Source organism: Streptopelia decaocto, assembly GCF_964273445.1.
Source record: "Streptopelia decaocto genome assembly, chromosome: 3".
In the NCBI taxonomy this organism is placed as follows: domain Eukaryota; kingdom Metazoa; phylum Chordata; class Aves; order Columbiformes; family Columbidae; genus Streptopelia; species Streptopelia decaocto.
The window spans coordinates 24,563,014-24,575,680 of record NC_138656.1 but is presented as its reverse complement, the minus strand read 5'-3'; positions in this window follow the sequence as shown (position 1 = coordinate 24,575,680).

The window sequence follows — 12,667 nt, the reverse complement described above, 5'->3', positions numbered from 1 at the left end:
TCATATCAACATTAATTCCATGCTTGAATTAAATAAAGCATTTCTTGGCTACCAAATGTCCACAGGGGTTGATTTCAATTGCTAACATCATTAGAATCTACTTTCAGAAAGACTGTAAATCAATATATTCATAGACTTCCCAATATACCCCTACTGTGACTGAAAAATGAGAGCAAATAGTTTTCCCTTATGATTGCAGACGATATTTGATGTAACTGGAAAGCCAGAGAGGCTCCATTGAAGCAGGAGAGCTGTATCAATAGGAAGTGAAAGCTGAACTCAGAATCTCAGATTCTGAAAATCAAGTGGAGCCTCTTTACCAATAACCTTTGGACAAGGATCTAGTTACTAAAATATTTTATCAGAACTCCATGTAAAGGAGGAGCTTATATTCTCCCTGCTGGCTCCTCAGTCAGGCTGGGGAGGGATGCTGAGCTGAACTAATGCCAGCTTCAGGGCCTTGTGTCGTGGTGGACCATGCAGGTGGTAAACCATCCATGTGTTACAGTCCAAGCAACGCTTCACAAAGCTATTACCTCCAAAGCAAGCCACCCAAGCAAACAGCCATTTAGTACAGGGCACAGACACAGAAGAACATGGTTTGCCTGACAATTCACAGAACTTACATTCCTGCTATTTCCTTCACAGCAAATCTTCCACTGGTGCCTTCATAGCCATACTTCATAACAATGAGCTACAGCCCATCTAGCACACATCTGCCACCCCCCCAAATTAGCTTTGATCAGGGTTAAATTAACTGCCCAGCTGCCTCACTCAAATGACCTCAGCTGAGGATTGCTCCAGCTGCCAAGTCCTAAACAGTGGCCTCAGTAAAACAGAAAGACAAAACCAGAGACACACCGTTTCATCAGTTTGGACTCATGAGAGTCATTAATTCTTACCTAATTGCTGTACTCTGGACATCTGAAGTCCCTCAGATTACTGCTCCTTTGGGAGGAAAAAAGTGACACTAGTCAGCGGTGATACTCGCTTTCTTATGAATTTCTTTCCTTCTTTGTCTCTTCCTTTCCTTATTCCTCTGGAAGAGTGCAGAAAAATGCATGTGAATTCACTTATACTAGAAGAGTTATTAATTAGCAACAGGGTAATTGTTGGAATTTTCACCTATTTATCATTACAGTCAGATGTATACCAGACGGTAACTTGAAAATATTATTACTTTCTGGTTACGTCAAATTAATCTTTTTTTTTTTTATTTAAAGGTTAAATCAATACTAATTAATCAATGATTTAATTATTTAGGTCTAAAGATATTAACAAAACATTCTAATACACCTATATGAAAAGAAAACTAAACATTTGCAATCTGTTTTTCTTTTTTTGTTTGTTTTCCTTAGTCTCCATCTGCTTTGGAGTCCATGATACTAGGTAAGAATTCACTGAAAAACAAAGAACTTAGAAATGGTGATCTGCATATGGCAAGAGCTCACCTTAATTTTATGCAAGCATATAAAAAAACACCACTCCTGAGACAGAATTCTCTGAAGGAGCTTGGGTCCTGTTGTAACAGGCAATGTATTGCTGTTTTTTACACTGCATATTATTTGCACCGAGGACCTTGATTCCATCAACAACTCTCAACCACCATGACAAAGTAGCTATTATTGTCACTTCTCCATACAGAAAAAGGTAGGGAAAAATGACATCCAAATTTTCACCAACACTTTACAGTTGAAATGAAGTGATAACTCAAATCCCTTGACTTGATGTTTTGTACTTTCCCAACAAATGTTCTTGCATTTGAGTTCAAGAACAACATAGAATGGCTGAGGCATCCAACCAAAACTTCAAACTTAGCCTGAAACTGAATTATGTTAGCAAAGTCCCGCTACCACAGTTCACATCAACTTTGTTACTAAGTTCCTGTCAAGAACTTTTTCCTAAATGTTTTCTTCTTATTAGGCAACATTTTCAAACCAAGATGGTTCTTAAAGAACAGTATTAACAAATGAATAACATAGAGAAGAAGTCCCTGAAAGCACCCTGCTTTTGAGATAAGATGGCAAGCACAGTATTTTACCACTAGAGGACAGTAGAATGTAACCTCCTGGAAACACTGCATTTGGGCTTCCACCTTCTCCAGAAATCTGACAACCTGAAGATCAAGGACTTGATGTAGTAAAGTGAGGAGACAAAAAAAAAGCCCACAAAACCCACCACAAACAAACAGCAGATGACTGATTTACTGGGACAAGGGTAGGAGCATCAACATACAGCCAGAGCAATGATAACCGTGGGTGTGAGCACACTCGGGAACACCAGGCAGAGCCAACTGTTGGGCTGGGGGTTAAAGAGAAGCCTGAAAGAGTCTTAACACCACTACATGGCACAAATCCTAAAATGCTCTCTCCTTTGGACTGTTTTGCTTCCTCTGGCAAAATGGCATCAATTTTGATGGGAAAGTTGCCCAACTGAGTAAAAACCAGAGAAAGGTTTCAAGCAGACTATGCACAGAACTGGAGATACGAGTTTTTACAACAAAATTGACAATAATATTAATAAAGAAAATAGCAGAGGATAATTCTTGTTCTTTATTCCTTAATATTGTTACCTTTTCACGTGACACAACTCTGATCCCATGTAGGTTTCTGAGGCAAGTCACTGTCTTCAATGTGCAGGCTCCTCTGGATTTCTGCCTCTGAGATGAGGCTGTTTCCTGAGGGCCCAGGAGCAGTGAGCGTCACCGTCCCAAAGGGGTCCGGCCGCTGTCTGTCTACATTGCACAAGGGCAGCACTGTGTGCTTGGCCAATAACAGCACGGGAAGAACTTAGGACTGGAATAAGGGAAGTGATGCAGGTGAGCATGGTCTCAGAGATGTATGCAGACATACAGAAGAATTTGGCTGTCTCTCATTTACTTTATTTAATGACCCAATTAGCCCAAATTAATGAAAAATACATACCGCGGAAGCATAACAGGCTCATGCAAAAATAAGCAAATGAAGTTACCAGAAGGAATGGTCCCTTGTTAAGATGTAGATGACTTGGCAGCGGCCTGAAGTGGGGAGAGCTATTGAGCTATTCCACACTCTGAGGGAGACCAAGCTGTGGCCTTGGTCAAGCTGCTACCACCACCTATGTCTATTTTTCCGTGTAAGAAACGAGAAGGTGCTTGCCTAGCACTTTAAGTAGAAAGCACTGGATAAAGAGCAAAATCTTACTAGATTACACCTGGAAAAAGGACGACAAGGAACCTCTGTACCTGAGGGAAAGTCATGAGATGCCCAGGAAAGGAGTGAACAGGCTGTCTCTGCAGCCACTGCAGCCCAGGAGGACTGATTTACAGCACAAGGAATGGCAGATTTGAGTTGAATACCTGGAAGGGACATACATCTGTGCAGCCTGAGGGGCCACATGCAGCATCTCCTGTGGCAACAGTGTCCAGGGCACAATGAAGAAAAGGCAAATGACATGACTGCACCAAAGAACAACAGTATCATATAAAAAATTTCTTTTTTTTTTTTCTTCTTTTCTATCAGTGAATAAATTTACGTCCACTCCAGTCCAGCACAAGCACAACCTTCCAGAGTTTAGAAGCGATGAGATTTCTGTTTAGCCTGCTACAGAAAAGAGGGATCTGAATGGGGGTCCACAGGCACTCAGAGCCAGGCCTCTGTTCTGAGCAAAGTGACCACATATAACCCAGCAATTCCCAGAAGAGTTAAGTTACACCCTCCTGCCTGCTGCTCTGCACCAAAACAAGGTGTATTTTCCCAAACTTCTCTTTCAGCAACAGCGCTGCCTTTAACACCTTGTTCCCACCTTATACCACAAACTTACTTGTGCCAGGACAACTGCTGGTACGGGCACACCTTGAACTGTACTGAGGAAAATAACCCTCTCCTACCCACCCCCACAAAAACCAAACATTTTGTAGAAATTGAATTAGTTTCCTGATCTAATTCACCGTGCAGTCACACAAACTGCTACACTGGTGTAAGTGCATATGTGGGTAAAGGTGGGCAGCAAGCAAGAACAAACAGCAAGTGGATGGCACTTCTGTGAGAAAGAAGCATTTGTGAAGCCACAGCCTCAGCGGAGGCCAAACCTGGTCATTCATCACTGCTCAAGCACATTTAACTTTGGCACTAGCTGAACTATTCAGCTGCTAACATTTTAACCCGAGCACCTAGACAAAACTCAGGCGATCTTTGCAGTTAGAAAATACTGGTACAGAATGTAACTCTAAAATAGTAACTGGTTTAATTATTATCAAGTTCACTAATAACAATTACTTTCAACTGTTAGTTTTAGTAACTAGCATTAATTAATCATTTCAAGGCGTTCCCCCTTCCTCTCACGCTGTTAGCCACTTCCACCCTGCACACTGGACTTTCCACCCCATCAGCAGCAGTTTGCTGGATCGGCCTTTGCCCATCCAGGGCACAGGAGGAGCAGCCAGCAGAGAAGTGGGGCTCTTCCGCAGCAGCTCTGCTGCAGGGAACGCAGAAACTTTCATCATCAAAGGCCAGATCGTTTCTAGGAGACTCCTGACACTGCTTCCAGGCTGTGCTCCTCACTGCAGTTTCAGCCTCCCAGCTGTGCCAAATGCAGGTCCCCAACCTGTGGGAGTACTTATGCTCTAGCTGAAGAGGTAGAAACCTCCCACAGAGAGAAGGCAGAAACAAGAACTGACTCTACTCTTTGTTTGTTTTTCTTCCCCCGCCCCCCAATTTATTTATCAGCTTTACTTTCAGGATAAAACTAACAAGCCCTTGTACAGGGTCAGATCTTTCCCAGCTGTGCAGGAATCAAACAAATGAGACAGCTAAAAGTGCCCCCCAGCTGGTAAAGCAAGATGCTGCCCCAAGAGCTCTTCTTCAGCTTTTCTTTACTCTTACCCCAAATATGCTTCCTACTCACTCTGTGGTTTTCTGTTTTAGTTCCCAAACTCAGCTCTTTTTCTTCTGCATACGTGCAGAAACTCAAAACTACTTAGTATTGCCTATTAGTCCATCTTGTTCAAATATCCAAGAAGCCTGCACTTTATTTTTTTCCCAGAATTGCTGATGTGCTTGACTATCTTTTAAAATACAACATAATTTCTTTAACGTAAAATTAGGTAAAATAAAGGGCATCAGTAAACCCTCCTGATTTCAGGAAATCACCTCAGTAGTTAATAATGGAATATTCAAACATGCACATAAACACATATCTTTAATCCAGCTGCATCTTCCCCTTGGATACAATTACATATGAAGCAAACAGTTTAAGTTGGTCATAGGAGAAGAGAATGTACATAAATAATTGTAAAAACAAATTTAAGGGGAATCAGTAGCCCTAATCTTTCCCCTTGAGTATTGTATATTTTGATCTCAAAAACTGATAAGCTCTGTGCCTATCTAGAGGGAATAAAATAACTTAAGATCCTATATTGCATAACACCTGCATATTTGGAGGTAATTACAGCCATTTTATAGAGACGATCTCTTTCTTCCCACTTTTGATGGTTCATATGCCAAATCAGATTTTAAAACTTTCTTTTAGCTGCCGAAAACACAGTGGCTGCTATAATAAAGCAATAGTCAATAAATACTTTGTAGGGTAATTCCAAAGACATGCACTGTAAAACTTACAAAGTTTGTTCAGTTCCATATACCTTAGCCCTACATCACCTGAAGAAGAAAGGCTGAAAACCAGGTTTATTTAGATTTATTTCTGCTTTAAAAGAAAAAAAAAGAAAAAACACATAACATCAATATGGCATTATAAGAATGAACTTGTGGTGCCCAAGTTACACTGAACCCTGGCATCCAACAGTGCTTCTACTTGTTCTGCTCAGTGTTTATTTTCATTTCTGAGCACATCAGACTGGCATTCCACTTGTAGGTGTAGTAAGACAAAACCAAACTCGAACTCCTTTCATACAATGTACAACTTTCAAGCTTGGATGCCTACATTAAGCCAACTAAAGGTCAGAGCAGAGGAGCTGCAATTATACTTGTCGTCAGAAGAAACCTGAGGCCTCAGTCCAGAAATGTATCAATGAAATTGCTGAGCTTTCAGTTGCTGAGCATTATACAGAAGTTCAGCAGTACTTTCCTAGATAGGATCCTAAATACCGATTGGGTTTCTAAGTACTTCACAGTGGATTTACTGGTATGGCTAACAGGACTGTCTCCGTCTTTACTTCACTCCATATAGTAGCACCCAGTCGCATGATTGCTTAAGGCACATGCAGTCCCCTTCCTATATCACAGCTGTGCCCGGGGCTATATCAGCCATATTTAAAGTTTGGGACTATATGATTTATGAGAATGATATTCCTTGTCTCAAGTAAAAGATAGTACCTCTAGCAGACGGAACTTCACATTTGCATTGGTATTGATAATCTGGACTCTTGTCTACTCTGTCTGAAGTTACAGGGAATTCTCTGGTTTTAAAGTTTTGCTAGTCTTAGCAAGAAGGTGTTGGGCTATGAAGATGATGAGGGGCCTAGAGCACCTTTCTTATGAGGAGAGACTAAGAGAGCTGGGTCTGTTCAGCCTGGAGAAGAGAAGGCTGAGAGGGGATCTCATCAGTGCTTATAAATATCTCAAGGGAGGGTGTCAAGAGGATGGGACCAGACTCCTTTCAGTGATGCCCAACAATAGGATGAGGGACAACAGGCACAGACTGAAATGCAGGAGGTTCCATCTGAATATGAGGAAAAATTTCTTTACTTTGAGGGTGACAGAGCACTGGAACAGGCTGCCCAGAGAGGCTGTGGAGTCTCCTTCTCTGGAGACATTCAAAACCTGCCTGGACACGTTCCTGTGCGATCTACTCTAATTGAATCTGCTTTAGCAGGTGGGTTGGACTAGAGGATCTCCAGAGGTCCCTTCCAACCCCAACCATTCTGTGTGTAGTAACAATAGGCCTGAGCTGGCCTGAACTGCTTTATCAGCCCTAAATGTTGCATTTCCATGTGAGAACAGAGATGCTGTCACCAGCAAGAGGAAAGCCTGCAGTGTAACTGTATGTATTGTATCTGTTGGGGAATAAAGAGAAAGTGTCACTTCCCAGAACTGCTGGAACGGTACCTTCCCACAAGCATGAAATTGTCTATTTTGGAGGGGGGGAAAAATAAGAAAGACACATTTCCCTAATTACCATATTATGTTCCTCATACTGTCAAGTGACCTACCACACAGTGGGGAAGCATGTGAGGGTGGCTAAATCCCGCAACGTTACAGAATTCGGTGGTAACAGAGAACTAGGTGCAGTACCCAAATGACTGAGCAGATGAGGCAGTTAAAAATGCATCAGCTTTGCCCTGGACAATCTTAAACAAATGACAAAACAACAAACAAACAAACAAAAATCAAACAAAACCCACAAAACAACAACAAAAACCAAAACAAATAAAACTAACCCAAATTGTTCCATCATCCTGATTACGATCTTTGGTGATTATTTTGCTGCAGATTTTTGTCTGGGACACATGGTTTTCCCTTCTCTGTCCTCCTCAAACCCCAGATGTGGGAGTTTTTTCCATCTCTATTGCAAATGATGGGAAAGCAAGAGTGAAACTGCTGCTCTGGGTCACATAAGCTGTCACGGAGATCCTGGCCCCAACCTCAGCTTCACTGTATGTACCTTCATGTGAATCTGGGGAGGCAATATGTCCTTAAGCTATGACACTTGCATATGATCGCAAAAGTCAGTGATAGGAGCACGTTCTTCATCTCAGGACCAAAGCAATGGGCATGTTCCCTGTATCCTCCTTTTGTCAAGCAAATACCTGCTCGTCTCAATTACATCTCAAAGATCTTGGGTGTGAGGCCTAAATTCATACTGTGTGCAATTTAAATGAACTGTGTAATTTCCCATTCAAACCCATAAAGCTATATTGCAACACGATTTCTATTGAACTGATTAGCAACCCAATTCATGTCTTGTAAGTTAGGTTCCCACAGTAGAAGGGATGGCAAAATAAGAAACACAATCCAAACACATCGACCATACACTGCCCATACTCAGTGAATCAGTACATGATTCACTCACTTTCATAAAACAGTTGTGACCTTTCATCTGACTACTTCCTCAAACACAATATACAGAAATATATATAACACACGGAAATCAGGAAACAACTAATGGGGGGAATAATAATAGCTCATCTCATGATCTTTTGCTGTTGTGCTACGTGCTTTATTGAACATTTGTGTCATCTCTTGTTACCCTTTGATGAATTAACCAGCTCAACTAAGGCATAGGTTGCTCTTTGTTATGAGATGAGTGAAGGCAAAAAATACCTAGACAATTGAAGTACCAGTCCCTAGAGGCCTCACAAAGTGACAATTTAAAAAACCAAACCAAAACAAAACCAAAAACAATGGTATATGAATAAATAATATACCAATCTGCAAATAGAGAATGTAGCTATGTATTTTAAAAGTGACATTTATTCATACAACTAACTTTCCTTTCAGCCACTTACACTGTAAAGCTGATAACAAGCAACCCTGATCATAAACACTAAATTTTGTCAACAAACACAGCTTATACTTAGAATTAGAGAAGGTTAACATGCCAGAGCATTTCACAACAGATCTTTTCACCATAATGTGTGAAAAATGGCAGGTATAAAATTAAGCACTAGACCAAAATCCTTTCAAGTGCCTACAACAGTATCTCACCCCATTAGGCATTTTGAAACAGTTAAATATCAGAGAAAAAGCGCTTACTTGGTCTCTGGAAGCATAAGGTGATACATGTCAAGAGGAAAACATATTTTAAATGTGTTGCAAAGCTTTGGCAGGCAGATTGAAGCAGCACCATTATAATCCAACCCCCAAACCAGGAGAGTTGAGGTAGAGGAGCATGATCAGAGCCTCACCGAATTCTATCAGGGTATCATAAATTTTAAAGAAACATATGATAAATCTGAGAAGCTAAAGCTAAATGTATTTTCAAGGGGCACCATCCTGCAAATATTTTACTGTGAAAAATAGTACATTTATCTCACAATATATAAAACTTTGCAAACAAGTGTTTCACTGCATTTTTTTTTCCTTTCTAAGTCAGATCAATTATTTCTTCATAGCTCACTGTGGTCAGGGATTACAGTATTCTAAGGACCATATAATCGGTACCCTAAAGCCCAGGAGAGATGGTTTATTGGAATGTCATGGAGCTTGCTGCTCACTACCAGGTTGTGCTATGAGTTCATGTCTGGGAGAGACAGCGGAGCCCACAGTGTGTTAGAAAATCTCCAGGGAGTGGCAGAATTGCAAAAAAGGTTGACTACAAACCAGGTGAAGTCACCACAGCGATGCTTTGCAGTTGGTAACGATCTGCACTCCCAGCCATGTAGCTAGACACCTGTTTTGCAACCCATCCAAGGGGTCACTTCAAAGCCATGGTACAGCAGCTCCCTTTTCCCACGTGAATGTGATGAGTTTGCATGACCCAGAGCCTAACGCTTTGACGTATCAGACAATGCAGTGGGACAAAATGAGTCAACCAATGAGCCATTACTCAAAATCACAGATTTGTATTACAAAAAAAACCCCAACTTTATAAACCCCATAAAATTGAGTCCTATTCTCCTTGGCAGTGTACCAGTAACAAAGAGCTCCTGTCCCAGACAACTCACCATCTTGATGGCTGACAAGATGCCACAGGAGAAGGAAACACACGAATAAAATGGGGATGGATAAGCATAAAAACAGCATAAAAATAGCCCAAGCTTCCCCTTTTCCTAACCATTTATTTATGTCCTTTTGCAGTGGGGCTCAAATGCAGATGACTTAAAGCTACTGTATGAACCCTTAAAGGAAAATTTTCTCCTTCGCTGCACTTGGGACTCTATTTCCCCACTGCTTTATCAGGAAAAGATTAGCACAGATCAAGCAGCTCCGATGTGCAAATGCTGATGCAAATTCTGAAAGACTGGGAATGTTTGGCACTTAGGCGAATGCTGCAACAGGCAGACCCGCTGAAATACTCAGATCTGCGGTAAAGCTCAGTCCCACTATCAAAGGCAGCTGTACCAGTCACATGCTGGGGTTTCCCAGCTGCAGGCTCTGTCTCCCAAAGTACACGTAGTTTGAAACAATTCAGTCACTATGTAATCAGCAACCATGTGACAATTTCATTTTCTCTTTCAAAACATCCAAACAAGTCTGGATTCAGAAAGACTCTGTGGCTCAGCCTCTGTGACCCTTTCTTAGTATTTTTGCTGCATTCATCATGTCAAATATTAGCACTGCTACTACAGTAGGACTCTACTGGCTTTTATAGAAAGTGCTTCTATGATCTTTGTTTAGGAAGGAAATAAATATTCTTATGTATTCATGAGATCTAAAGGCTTCTTTAGCAACATGATCTGGACAAATCATCTCAAGACCACAGGTTAAATGTGTGACACTCAGGCATCATTAGGTTTGGAGTTTCTATCAGTGGACATACCAGAAGAAAACTGTATATAATGACCATTTTAACAGAGTACAAAATAGCTAGGAATTAGGAAAAGAAAAGCCAGCATTTAAAATTCTTTGTATGTTCTAACTCTGCTCCTTTACTGTTTCTCTCCTTCCTTAGTTACAAACCAGGCTGCAAGTCCATAAAAGAAGAGGTGCAGGTGAATTTTGCCAGCTGTCTTTTCCTCTCTGCTCATCATCTGTCAGTATTCTGCTCTCAGATATAAAAAGGTACAGAAAGAAATAATTATTTTCTTCCCATTTCCTCTCTAGTCTGTACTAATTGGCAAGTTTAAGCAAGAGTATTACTAAAATGATTTTTAAACCCCCTTAATTGCAACATATATGTATTAAGGAAACAGTTTTTGCTGCAAGTACCTGCTGCAAGGACAATCTGCAGAAACAATTACTTTATTTCAAGAAGGAAAGAGGAATTCAGAGAGGAGAACTGCACTAAGGGCCCTGCCCTTGAAAGACATTTTGATTTAAAATACTGCAGGGAGGTATGTGTGAGCCACATTTTTTGCTTATCACCTCTGGCTGTTATTGTTTCTGAATGCTGACCAAATCTGAACATTCACTGCAAAATATGCACGGTGCTGTTCTCCTGGAGAGCAGTCTTTATCATCACTAAGAGATCAGCTGGATGCTATAGTTCCCTCAGCACCCTTGATCTCACCCCATTGGATTTACTACACACTATTCTAAAACAAGAAAGAAAAACACACACTGGTTTGGAATAAAAACCTGACACATCCTCCAAATATGCAGGAGCCTGAGTCACAGAGACAAAGTGCACAAAATTCAAAGGAGGGCCTGCTGTGTAAGACCATCAAAACCACACAAAATCACTTTTGGTTTCTGCTGGTACACCGGTGTGGAAGCCACACTAGTGAAAATTCTGCATAGAAAACAATGTTGTGATGAACTGTATCTGAAATCTCCTTTTTGCAGCATCACTTCTGGAACACATGGCATTATCCTCAGAGTAAGTATAGTCAGATGGACTACAGGCAAGTGAGTGTATTACTTGGGGAGACTTCATTAACCAGGCTTTTTTATGAAAATCCACTCACCACAGTAAACTTACCTCCCAGAAAAACTCTAAAAGAGGATGGTGCAAGTGTTACATCTTTCTGATCTGGAGATAAACTGGAATAGGCAGGAGGATGTTATAGTAGCAATACCTGAGGAAGTTGGTAAGAAGGCAAACACAGTATGTGCTCAAATAGTCCCTAAAGAAACTGAATTATCATGGCAAAGAGTATTAAAAGATGACATTTTTCAGGCCTTTATGCATTGAGATTGGAAAAGGTTATCAACAATGCAAAAGAATGATGCCATTACTATTAGTGAACATCGTGCAATGATTCACCTGATTTAAATGCTAAAAAAAAAACCCCAACACACTAAGAGGGCAGAATGAGTAGGAGAGATGAGGGAGAAACTGCTGCATAAAGCCATGAGCCTGGTACATGTGTTACAGTTGTCAGTAACCTGCAACTTCGGTATCCTATAAAATGATGATTGAAATTCATGTGGGAAAGTGGGAAGTTTCTTTAAGAATAAATCTTCGGATTGTCAAGAATTTGTAATACCACAGTCAAGGAGAAGATAATTTTCGCTAAAAATTGTGTCTTCATTCACTACTAAAGTATGCGCAGTAGTTCATAATAACAAGTAGTAGATAATAAATGAAGATAAACAGTAATAATCCATGCGAATTAGGAGTTACAAAGAGAAAAAAATTGATAAGGCAAGATGGAAATATTAGCGGCAAGTCCACAGCTGACAGCACCTATATAATATGAAGAATTAAAAAAAACAAACAAACAAGAAAATAGTATCTAAAGTGGTTCTAGCAATTATAGGAACCCTTTGCCATGTAACAATGACAAAATTTTTTAGAAATATTTCTATCCCATATTTGGACAGACGTTCTTATGTCACATGATGATCCTGAACTATTTTCCAGTTCCTTAGTAACTAAGCAGAATGTTATACAACAGGTACTAGAAATAAACACTTTAAAATCAGCCAATCCATCTACCTCACACCTAAGAACTAAGACTGAGAAGGCCAGAGAAGTAATGATGTTTATTTTAGTAAATTAAGGCATTCCAGGGAAATTCCATTTGACTGGAAAAGTGCTAGTGTTGTGCCAATAATAACAAAGGCCAGCAGGATGACTCAGAGAGCTAATGGGTAGTTAGTCTGATGTTACTTCCAAGCAATAAAGC